This window comes from Anomalospiza imberbis, chromosome 18 (genome assembly GCF_031753505.1).
Source record: "Anomalospiza imberbis isolate Cuckoo-Finch-1a 21T00152 chromosome 18, ASM3175350v1, whole genome shotgun sequence".
Taxonomy (NCBI): Eukaryota; Metazoa; Chordata; class Aves; order Passeriformes; family Viduidae; genus Anomalospiza; species Anomalospiza imberbis.
Window position 1 is genome coordinate 5,818,733 of NC_089698.1, and position 11,314 is coordinate 5,830,046.

The 11,314-nt window shown below is 44.1% G+C and overlaps 1 long non-coding RNA gene across 1 annotated transcript; it reads left to right on the forward strand.

Annotated features, from left to right (window-relative positions):
* Positions 1 to 2,519: 2,519 nt before the first annotated feature.
* Positions 2,520 to 10,789, forward strand: LOC137484689 (uncharacterized). Its single transcript, XR_011004960.1, has 3 exons — positions 2,520 to 2,631; positions 2,751 to 2,867; positions 10,273 to 10,789. It is a non-coding gene; the product is annotated as an uncharacterized lncRNA (long non-coding RNA).
* Positions 10,790 to 11,314: the final 525 nt, after the last annotated feature.

An 11,314-nucleotide genomic window follows, 5' to 3' on the forward strand; every position in this document is an offset into this window, starting at 1 on the left:
TGGGACAGAGCTTTAAATTACAGAAACCTGCACTGTCCCACTGAAATCAGCATCCAGGCTGGTTTACACCACCTGTGAAACTGTTCACATGGGAGAAACTATTTTTTACTTACACCTAGAAATGCCTGCTCTCAGACTGTGCCTGCAGTGAGCTGTGCTGTGTTTATTGACGTGTGACACGTGCCACAGCCAGCCCACAAAGTGTCAGTGCAGTTTGCTCGTGAGTCTGAAAGGGACTGGATGATGAAGGCTGCCCAGGGCTTGATAGAGCCCATGGGCCATGGGTTTTCCAGGAGGCAGAGGAGCAGGATGGTGAGCTGGATCTGGGGGCTTTGCAGCCTTTCCAGCTTCACCCTTTGAGGCTTTGGCTGCCCACACCCTGACACAGCCACTCGCTCAGCCACGGCCTGCTGGGCATGGGATGCAAGCAGAGCATTCTGCACAGCCAGCTCATCCATGAGGGACAGACCTTCACAGCCCTGGGAGATGCCCAGCTCTGCCTTGTCCTCCTATCCTGCACTGGGAGGCAGTATTTTGTCATCCAAAACTTCCAAAAGTTACAAAGTTGAAATTTGGGTAAGATAACTCGGAAAGCCGTGGGAGTTCTCTCAAGGGTGGCATCACTTTGGGCCCCTCTGTGTCAACCAGACACTTCATTCATCAGCTTCCCACTTGGTTGGTGATTTGCAGTGAAAACGTTGGAGTAGAGTCTCAAAACAGAGCAGATCCTGACTATACTTTTGAAAAAGAGAGAAAATCCTTCCTAGAAAGTTGCTTAAATACATTTTAGCCTTTCATCCATGTCTTCTTTTATCAGACACAAGCTTTCCGTGATATGCCAGTAGGCAGAGCTGAGAGCTCAGCTAACAAACAGCTCCCAAAATAAGCTGTCCTGCCACCTTCCAGCCTCCCACCTTGGGAAGATGAGGTGTTTCCCATCCCACTGCCTTTCTCCACGCAGTCAGACCTTCTGCTTCCCTCCAGAAATCCCTAGCACAGTGTGAGTCTGGTTAATGAGTCTCAGGAAATGCTGACATTCAGCTCCTTCATGAAGGACATTTGTTTATGACATTCATTTATGATAAATGGAGGACATATGGAGTGTCACCCACGCTGGCTCTGGGGAGCACATGCTGAAATGCTGGTGGGTGAATGTCTCACAGTCCTGCCTGTCCCACTTTGTAGGAATTCCTTGTGCAGTGCCACCCCTGTGTGAGATGGCATGGGGCAGTGCAATTTAAGGTGAACTTCAGGCTCTGACTCCATAAATCCCTGAGACCTAGGTTTCTCCACAGAAGAACCAGAACCATCTTGGTGTATCCTGACCTCCCTGCACGCCCTTATCTCTATCCTGGAACCTGCCCCTCACTCCAGAGGCAGAGTTGATGCACGAAGGAGCACTGAGAAGGTCCCATAATAAATCAAACCTACTTATAGGGGTGTGTGCTTGCTCTGGCAGGGCTCTGGGAGGAGGGGTGGGAGGTTTCCAAAGGGAGTTTGCTGGCTCTGGTGGCTGCAGGTGGTCTGATGGCATCCTTCATCTTCTGGAGGGATGCAGTTACTTACCTGTTCTCTCTGGCTGGTGCTTGCAAACACTCACAGATTTTTATTTTTACTTCTTAATACAGCAGCACTGTGAGCTCTTCCATTTGTAAAATCTACCTGAAGAGGAAAAAAAGAAAATATATTTTAAAATGCACTCTCAGGCACACATATCATTTAAGACAACAAATAACTAGGAAAGAAGAGGCAGTAGTAATTCACTCTCGTTTTTCCTCTGATGTTTTTAAATGCCTCAAGTTTTCCTCTTATGGTTTACGATGCTATCATGCTCCTGTCTAAACTACCACCTTAAAATACATTCTACATGGTTATTTTCTCCATAAAATCCTGACAATAATAATTTCCCCTGTACTCCTTCTTGCATTGTAATTTTGGATCTGCCAAGCCATCCTCACCTATGTGATGGCCAGCAAATTGCAGCCTTGCAGGGATCGGCTTTCCCCGAGCACCACTCGTAGGTCACATTGCCCCACTCTGGTGACAAATTCCCTGAGCTGGCAGCGGTGGCCTTGGGTCATCTCAAGGACTGGAGGACGACAAGAGGCTTGTTTAGTGAATTGTGTCCTTTCAATACCAACGGTGCTGCCCTGGGCCAGCTCCTGCTGGTGACCTTGGGCAGGGCCTGGCTAACGCTGCTGTGATGGCACTGCCAGCTGTCCCACCTGATCCCAGGTGTCCCTCGGGCTGTTTGCCAGCCCCCGGGGCTGCCAAATGTGGGCTGCAGCAGCAGCTTGTGCCTGGCCAGGCTGGTTCTTGCCCTGCTCCCTCTTCCAGCTGTCAGTGCGCTGATCCCTGGGCAGGTTTGGGCCAGGAGCTGCCCTGAGCAGGGCTGTGCTGGGGCTGCCTTTCAGCTGCAGCAGGAACCATTTAATGCAGCTGTGCTCTCCTGAGAGCCTTCTCTGCCCGAGCTCCCAGGGAGTGCCCAGGAACCGAGCCCTCCACCCCAGGTGGACCAGAGGGTGGAATGCAGACCTTGAGGAGGAGCAGGTCAGTACCCAATGTCCTGTAATTTGTGCTTAGTAAAACCAGAGGTTTCTTGGAGCAAAATTCATCATCTGTTGTAGCCTGGTGGATGTTTTTTCCTATACCTTTGGAAAGAATTGCCACATTAACGCTGTCCTGGTTAGATTTGAAACAAAGGCTTTGCTCTCAATTACTCACTTTTACTATTACTAACTCATTTGTAGCAAGGAAAGAAACCCTGGGAGTATTGCCAAACCATGAGAACATCCTCAGAGAGCCTGACACAGCTACTGCATGGTATCATTTCTCCTCTAGGTTGTTTCAGCTCATCTGAGATAAGGGTAAGATTATTTTTTTAGATTGTTTGTTTGTTTGTTTAGATTTCTCTTTGATTTTTGAACTTTCAGCTTACTGCATGGAACATTTTGGGATCATCTGAGGTTCTATGTGGTCTTATCTCCAAAGCACACTGCTGAAAACCATCAGAGAGTGGGTCTGGCTTAAGCAGGAATTAAGTGGCTCTCTGGATTTTGAGATAGAAAAAGCCTGGTGTCCTGCTGCTTGCATATATCATATCCAAAAGTTGCTTCAGTCTAGTCCAGGGAAAACAAAAATTCATTTTCTTCATTCAAAAAGTTTTCCATGTAGCCCAGATATTTGCTGTGTGCAGTGACACCCGGCATCCATTCATCCATTCACTTGCCCAACAATTGATAATAATAGTAGTAGTAATAATAATAATAATGATGATGATAATAATAATAGTTGTTGTTGTGCCAGCCTTTACAGAAGAAGGGAGGGTAATCAGGGGAAATGCAGACACTGGTTTGCCCTGGTCAGGACCCTCACTTCCTCTCACACTTTTGGTGGGAATCAGGAGTGGTGGACAGTGCTCCTCATAGTGGTTTTTCCTGTGTGAGCAGAGGAGGAGGCAGAGGAGGAAGAGGAGGGCAGAAGCCCTGTGTGCCCCAGTGCTGAGGATGTGAACTGTGAGTCAGCCCCTGCTCGCACAGAGGAGCTCAGGGAAGAGGGGCTGTGGGGTTCAAATGGAGCCCCCTCTGCTGGAATCCTGGATGCTGAGAATTTTAAACTTTCTCTGCTGAAAGGCACAGACTTGCCAGCAAGCACTGCATTGACCTGAGGCTGTGGAGAAGACTTCCAAAATTGATTAATAGCACTGGGATTACGGGTGTGTAGTTGGTTAGAAGTGTGTAATATCACAGGGTGGAAAACTTAGAGTTTAGTTTTTTAGAATATAGTAATAAATATGAAGGAAGATGGAGATTTTAGGGTGAAGGCAAGTTGTTCTTTTTCACCTTCTCCTTCCTTCTTCTTCATAGGTTTGGGTGATATTTTATAATTAGACAGAGAAGTCCGCATTGCGGGCTTTGAGGGATCGGATATTGGGTTAAAAGGGAAAATAATCTAGGTGTCATTTCTTAATTGGGTAGTTTAGTTTTAGTTCAGCATTAAAAGTCCTTGAAACTGTACATTTGGGGCCATTTTTGTGCTGTTTTCCTGCCCGCAGAGTCTGGTGCAGACGGCGTGCTGAAGTTTTGATAAGATAACAATAAACAGAAGCTGAAAACCGAAAAAGTCCAATGCCTCTCTCCTTCCTGACACAGAACTGCTCCAGGAGGGCTTCCCCAGACAGAGGAGCCCCAGGGGGAGGCCCAATGTGGGGCAAAGAAACCAATCCCCCTCTGTTCAAAGCCATTTGTTGGGTTTCTGGGTTAGGTGACGGGGGAAGGTGACTCTGGGGGCTGTAAAGCAGCTCACAGGGGCAGGGGAAGGGAAGGGCATGTGTTGGGAAGGGTAATGGACTGTTGGGAGCATCATGTGGGGATCTGTGTGTTAAAGCTGCCGCTGGGCCTCAGATTAACTTCACTTGTGCTTGCAGAAATGAACTGAGCCAGGTTTTCTGCCTCATTTTGCCCTTGAAATGCTGATCCAGGGAGAAAATGTGCCTGCCACACACTTTGGGCCATGCTCTGCTCTTGGAGGTTCCTCATTCCTGTTCTTTCTGGATCCAGCTATCCATCAGCCACCAGGACCCTTTCACTTTTCCCCTCTCTTTCCCTCCTTCTATTTGTTTTCAGAAAGGAGTATTCCAGTAACAGCTAAATCACACACCAGTGAAGTTTATCAGTAGTTTAGAAGAGATATTAGTCACATTTTTGCTAAAAAGTCAGTGAGAAGTATATTAGCTCATGGATGAAAGTGTGTATTTTTTCCCCTTTGCTGCCTAGTTAGTTCTTAGATTTCTCTTAATTTTAAGTTGACATGGAACAACAGATAACCAGTTTCTTTCTTTTTTTTTCCTCTTTCCCTTTATTATATATAATATATATATATAAAATATAAAGTAGATATTAAAATATGTAGTATTTATATAAAAATACATAGGTGATATTTATATAGAGATATAATGCATATAATAATACAATAAAATAAATACAATATATAAATATTAATATAATATACAATAACATAATATATATTAAGAATAAGACCAAAATTATAATCTTATTCTAATCAAAGATCATTTTCCAAGGAAATGCTGCAGTTTTATCCTAGGAGTGTAAGTCCAAAGACCAGCATAGAAGCAGAGGCAACAGAAAAAAAAAAAATATAGCATATTGGGGTTTTATTGTTGGTTTTATTTTTTTTTTTTAGCATGGCAATAGCATTTGCATTTAATTTTTCTGCTATGAACATTTGTACTTGTCACTATTTAACAAGATTATTAGCAATGAAAAATGTGAATAAAAAAGAAATATGCAATGCAACCACACTGCAATTATCCCATTCTCTCTGTAATGATATGGCTTGAGGAGTTCCCCATGCAGTGCTCATTTCACAAACTAATTATAGCAACTGCATTATAAACTGCACTGTTGGTATCTGCTGGAGCAGATGAGTGTAATTGTTCCATCCTGGAACTGATCTGGGAGAGAGTGCTGCATTAATGGGGGAGAGGAGCCGTCACACAGAGGCAGTCAGGGCTGGTCCTGTGGCAGATATTTTTCAAGAGTATTGTCATGACAACTGAGCCAAGGAATTCCTTTTCCTGCCTGTGTTGCAGCCGTCGTTAGGTGAGAATGGAACTGTGGCATGCAATTTCTGTTTAATTTCTGTCCCTGCTGTGGATGTGCCCCATTTCATGCCCTGCACTTGGTAGAGGCGCTGTCATTGTGAGCACTTGGCATCTTCCTGTGTCTGAGCAGGTTCCTCAAAACAGTTTGGAGGGAAGAATCAGCTTGCCTGTTGTTGTTTTATTTTTGATGGTCTTTTTTCTTTTTTCCTTCCCCACAGAGGTGTCCTGGCACAGCTTTGGCTCAGTTGGGACGGGTAGAGCTGTGCTGAGGGTGGTGCTGGAGCAGTGTGGGTGCTGCAGGAGCCAGGGACAAACACAGAGCCTGCCTGTCACTTACAGGGCCACTGAAGCACCCTGGCACCTGTGCTAAGAAACCCTGTGGCTGGAAAGGACATGTCCAGACTGATTTCAGAGCTGGGAAGGAAGGGCAAAGACACAGCTTTCATTTGAATAAATAAAACAACATGGCCCTGTGTCATCACTCTGTAGCATCATTCTCGTCCACAGGCAATCTGTGTATCTCCTTTTTAAGGTGTTTGCTTATTTGTTTATTTAAATTTCATCTGAGGCTTCATTCTGCTCAGCTGGCAGGGCAGGGCAGGGCAGCCTTTGCTCCCCTGTGAGCTTGCTGACGTGTGCCGGGGCAGCTCTTGGCTCACAAGCATCCCAGTGACCACAGCAACCACCCGAGCATCTGCTGTGCCAGCTGCACTGCCAGCTCTGCATGGCACTGAGCTGGCTGCCTGAGCTTCACTGTGCAAAAACAAAGGGTCATTTACAGAAAGGGACTTTGCTTACAAAAGGAAAAACCAAGGTGGACATAGTAGTCAATCGCCCCAAACTCAGAAATCAGGAGCAGGAGGTGTTTGCAGCTCATGTTGCTTTGGTGGCGGGGGGAGGCGCCTCTTCAGAGCTCTGCTCCTTGCTGCTACATCAGGATCTTTTGTTCTCCAGGTGTATTGAAGCTCTCCAGAGTTTGTTTGCACTGAGCATTTTGCTGCAACCCTCGGAGGGATCAGGAGCTTTGAATGTCTGCAGGGACCAGCAGCGCTCCACACTGTACATGGCCTTGGAAAGGCAAGGAAAAATGAGGCAGAAAATGTCTTTCTTAGCCTGGAAAAAAAAGATTGCATGGCTGAAAGGGTAGAGGATGAGCTCCAGACACAAAGCAGAGGCAGGACAGAGAAGGAGCAGCCTGTGCCCGTGGGGCTGCTGTTGAATGGTGTGCCCTGGGAGCACGTTTGATCCAGCAGCCCTGAGCCAAACACCCCCAAAGGCACCACGGCCTCCTCAGCTCTGGGGAAGATTTGTCAAAGCTAATGTGTTCAGCCAGATTAAGGGTAAATCCAAAGATACAGGTGGCAGAAGCACAGAGCTCCAGCTCCTGCCCTTGGTGGGGTGTTCTTCAGGGTGTGCTGCTTTCATCCTGCTGTCACTGCTGTAAATAACCTCGAGCTCCTTCCAGGCTGTGGCTCACCTCTGGCAACATCCTCCTGGGAAAATCCAGAATTACTGCAGCTGCTTTTTCCATCAAATGTGTCCATGCTCCCAGTCTGATACACAATGGTCTAATTTTACTCTTTTAAAACTTATCTTCTTTATTTTTAAAATAAAAAATTAACTTGCTGCTCATCTTCCATTTCCTTTTCATGCTCTGAGCAGTGAGTAATTAGAGCTGCATCACACTGGAGAAATTACAACAATATGATGTTTCTACAGTCAAATCTGCATAAGTATAATATCTTTGAAAAATAACAGGCTGCTCTAAGGGAAATTAATTATCCCGTTGGGATGGTCATTATTCTGAAACAAAAGCTCTCAGTTTTCTTTGCCCACTTTCCTTTTGGGCATTTCTTTCATTTTAAGTACTGGCCACATATTCCATCCCTTTTTACTGTGTCTGGAACATAAATAGCAACATGTTTATAGCAGTGTAAAGTCTGTCTTGGAACCTATTACAGATATCACAAGAATATTAAGGGACTTTCAAGTTAAGTCAAAGTGCATTTTGCAAATCTGTATTGGTGGCTATATATCATTACTGTTCATCAAGCCAGTTCAGCCTCATTTTCCTTGGCTATATTTTTTTTTTTTTGTGAGTTGCTGCTTCTTTGAGGAACATGACTCCATTTATCATAATAAGCATTTATTATCATCATATTCTCTACCCAGGCACAAGCATTGTATTTAGGAGAGAATTTTTTTTCCAAAGGGGCTAGTACTGCTGTACATGGTGTATCCCCGTATTTGAGAATCCCCCTCTCCCCAACACCCAAAACCTATTATCAAGTCTTGCAATAGCTTTTGCAGTCAAGGTGAATTACAAGGATTCTTGCTGAATCCCTGACAGATACAAATACCAAGTTATCCTTGGCTTTCCTGCTCAACCTAATCAAAGATATTGTTTATTAAAATCCTATTGTCTCCGCAGTGAGGAACAAGGACAAGTTGCTCTTGAGTGATTTAGTACTTCCAGCAGTTCTGTGTAAAGATTTATTATGGCCAGGAGAAAGAGCAAACACAAAATGCCTGAGTCATTACTTTTAATTTGCCACTTCTTTAAAAATATGTATACACAAGGCTAAAACCTTCTCTACAGTTCAGTGTGAACTCTTATCAGCCAGGGGAACAGACCAAAGCACAAACACTCACCCTTTCCTTCAAACAGAGGGAGGACATGAAGATTTAGCCTTGGATTTGAAAGCAGACCACAATGCTTCTGCTTAGACTGGTGGTTTTTAGAGTTTTGACACTTTATTAAAAAAAATGATCAGTTTTAATGATTCAAACTACCAGTTCAAAGTATCCAGGTGTGCCTGTGATTCTCTCTGAGGTGATCCATGCTCCTACAGAGGGGCTCAGCCCTGCAGTCAGGTCCTTGCCCCACACCCAGGTGACAGCAAGACCCCTTTGTGCAGGGCCACAGAAACTGAACTTATTAAAAGTAAAAAACTAATTTTTTTCCCAAGTAATGAGCTTTTCTTTGTGATTCAGTTTTATTAAGGTTTCTGGGACTGTATCGTAAGTAAAGCAGAAAGATAAATGAGTGAGCACAATTAATAAATGCTCACAATTAATTCAGATCTCGGAGCTTTTAAACTGCTTATCTAATCATATGTAATCTTTATTCACAGTGTTAAAACTACCACATTACAACAGTTGTAACCAATTAGGAAAATGGCTTTAATGGTTTAAAGAAGGTAAAAGGCAAGGTGTGCTTTTCCAGGCTGCCCGTGCTCAGGTGGAGGGAACTCTGCCTTAGCAGCTCTGCTAAGGACCAGCATGTAAATCTGAAAGGTGATCCATGAAGGAAAGCTGCTGCCTTCCCTCCCCTGTGATATGGGAGCCCAAGTGCAGGAGAGAGATGGGAGAAGAGAGCACATCACACTCTTCCACAATAATCCAGTGGGATTTCACTGTCTTCTGGGACTGCCTTTTCTGCAGCCTGTTAAATCACAGCAGACTCACAACCCAAAATCTTCTTATCCTTCATTATCCCACAAGTCCTAGTTGGAACAGCTTCTTATTATGTGAAAGGAGTTTTCTCTCTGACATTTTAATATTTCCAACCACTGTTCCCAGCTCCTTTCTTTCTCACTGCTAAAGCCATGAAATTTACATTACAGATAAAAAAGCCAGCCTTGTAATCGGACGTGTCCTGGCAGGTTTGGTCACACACTCTACACTCTGCTGAGTGCCAGGGCAGGACAATATTGATCTGAAGGAAGTTCCAAGCCTCCTCTCACATCAGGAGCCCAGTGATCCTGGCTCTGGCTGCACCCAGGAAATCCAACCATTCCTGGTGGAGCCTCTTGACTTTGAGCCTGAAGTTCCCTCTCTTCACTGTCTTTTAATTTGCACATAACTCTTGTGGTGAGATGCTTCTGGTTTAGGTTTCATGTGTCTGCTTATTGGATTTGACAGATAATTTTCACCAGCAAGCTGTACAGGGCTGGCTTCTGCTTGACTCATTCCCAGCTGCCAATCCCCTACTCCAGGCCTGCACTGAGAGTAAAAATGAAAGCAGCACCCCAAAGCCCACTTTGCCTTCCTGCCTTCTCTGCCTTCCAGCTGCTGCTTCTTCATTTAACAACTCACTGATTTCTCTGAGCACATGGATTTTTATTTGCCCCAAGCTTTCAGCTGCAAGAGAAGCTCTCTTTTTATGTTGGAAAAACAAAAAACTGGTTTAAATTAAAAAAAACTCCAAATGTAACAAAGACCACACTCTCTGTCCCAAGGTGCATCTCTCCTTCCCCACGGGTGAGGAGTCTGGAGCGGTCACAGGTGGCTGACCAGTGATGCTCTGCCTGGTCCAGGGGGCTGCCTCTCCCTCAATCCTTCTAAAGGCTGAAATTTTACATGGCCTTTCAGGCAAAAGAAAAGGAAAGTTGTTGCTTTGATTATGTTTTATATTTTTGTCCTGAAAAGTTGCTTTGAAAGCAGCTCGCACAGCTGATCTATGGACACCTTTCTCCTGTAATTCTGCTGTGACCTTTTCACCATCCTTCCACAAGTAACTGAAAAAAAAAAAAAGAAGAAAAAACCCCCAAAGCCAAACCAAAGGGTTATAAACAGATATTTTCTTTCTTCTGCCTTCAGAGCGTGTGGGGTTTTTTCCCCTCACAAAACATATTCTTGCTTTACAGGCTTCAAATCTGAAGGAATCAGAACAAATGGTCAGAGCCATGGCAGCAGAAAGCTTTGGACTGAGCACCAGAGAGGTGCAGTCTCAAACCAGTTTGCACTAATGAGCAATACATTTTTTACCTGTGGAAAAGGTCACACTTCAATTTCTATTTGGTGTTAATATCCCCTGGAGAAGTGACAGATATCTGTTGGGACAGGAGTTGAAGGGAGAATATGAATATGAATAGGAAAAATGAAAAAAAAACCCAAACAATCCAAGCCTGAAAATGAAGTGGAATTTTTGGCCAAATAGAAATGTATTAAAATCTTCACTGCTAATGAAATTTTGAACACAAGCTTACAAGGGGTTTAAGGACACTTTCCAAATATGACTGAACTATATAATCTCTTTTTGGTCAGACCTGGAGGCTTTGAAATATCTTGGAAAAGGAGAGCTTGTGAATGGTACTTAATTCTCCTAAAAAATGAAAAAGTTGTATAATAAAAGCTCCTTAATATCACCTGCTTTTGCAAGAACACTTTTTTCCCTCACAGGGTGTGTTTTCACATGCCATGTAAAAGCACTCCAGTTCCAAGATTTTTATATTCTTGCAGAAACACAGATCTGACCTGTGTTCCATGCTTTCTAAGAGTTCACTGTCCCAAATCTATTATGTGCCTCTAAGCCAAGCTCCAAGCTCTGGAGATGACACAGTCACTGGTATGGATAATTTGGCTCCTAAATATTTGCTTTGTGCTTTGAAGAAACACCTTCGAGCAGTTTTTTAAATGTCATTCCTTGCAATACACAGAGCAGGCAATAAACAATAAAATTATTCACCTTGAAGAAACCATCTGCAGTCTTTAGGGACATCACCAGGTTTTTTGTTGCTTTGAATGGTCCTCTGGGATGCTGTAAGTGTCATTTCAACGCTGTGTTTCCCATCATCTCTGTGCCAGCTTCATTTTGCTTCAGAAACAAGTGATGATGGGCAAATTAAGAAGAAATTCCACTCTCTATTAGTTCCTATATTTCATTTATTTTTGTAACTGCCTAATAGA